Consider the following 1,073-nt stretch of genomic DNA (forward strand, 5'->3'; position numbering starts at 1 on the left):
AAGTCGGATGAAATGATAAGCGCTTTGAGTAATGAGGAGAACTTTGAGTAATGAGGTTCGGGTGGAAGGAAAAGCTCGGATTGAAGATCAGGAAGATATCTCAAATGATTCCAGGAAAGAGATCCCCTCTTCTATCTCAAGCTTAACCGATATAGTTGATGTAGTAGAAGATGTGGAGTTTGAGAATAATGATGGTGTTATTAGTGAAATATCTAATACAACTCAGAGCTTAATTGAAGATGGTGAAAAAAATTCACTCACTGAAATGAGCATCCAGAGTTCATCTTCAACCAATGATACAGCAATGCAAGAAAATATTGCCAAGAAAGAAACAGAAAAAGAATGTGCGAAAACACCTAAACTTGGTCGTGGATTTTCTCTCTTGCTATCAATGTCTGATCCCAAAGAAGAGAATGGATCATCCAAGGGTCAGACGGACAAAAAGAGTTACATCAGCATGTAGCACATGGTATCACAGTATGTTCTATCAGATGCTGCATCAAAAGTTAGAAATGAACTACTAGATGGAACTAATGATGGGGTAGAAGACAGCAGTACACCGGCTGAAAGGAATACATGCAACTCTCTCTAGGATTTCTTTGAGACGAAGGATAATGCAGAGACAAGCAGGGAAGATCATAATCCAAGGCAACACGGGAGAAGTTTCTGTAGAGATGATGCTGTCAAACTCATAAGAGAGGCAGTTAATGAGATCCTTACTATGCCAATTCAAGATGATTCGTCAGATACACAGTCAGTCACCAGTGAGATAATCTCAGACCAGGAACTCTCGGAGGCTGAAGGTGAAGTGAATAATAGCTCAAACTCTACAGAATTCTTGACAAATCTTGACATAACTGAAGATGGAAAGATGTTGTATCAAGACATAAAGGATCCAAAAGAAGAGAGAGAACTTCCACTAACCACGAACAAACCTAAGACACAAAGGTCCAAGAACTGGAGCAAACTGAAGAAGTTGATCCTCCCCAGGATATCAATCAAGGCACTAGAAAGAGCAAGGAAATTCAACCCCCGGGCACCTCAGCTTCTTCCCGCTACACCTAATCAAGAAC

The 1,073-nt window shown here is 40.4% G+C and overlaps 1 pseudogene; it reads left to right on the forward strand.

Moving 5' to 3' along the window:
* The first annotated feature begins 3 nt into the window (after nt 1-3).
* Nucleotides 4-1,066, forward strand: LOC124891295 (annotated as a pseudogene).
* Nucleotides 1,067-1,073: the final 7 nt, after the last annotated feature.

The sequence above is a fragment of the Capsicum annuum genome, unplaced genomic scaffold (genome assembly GCF_002878395.1).
Source record: "Capsicum annuum cultivar UCD-10X-F1 unplaced genomic scaffold, UCD10Xv1.1 ctg33640, whole genome shotgun sequence".
In the NCBI taxonomy this organism is placed as follows: Eukaryota; Viridiplantae; Streptophyta; class Magnoliopsida; order Solanales; family Solanaceae; genus Capsicum; species Capsicum annuum.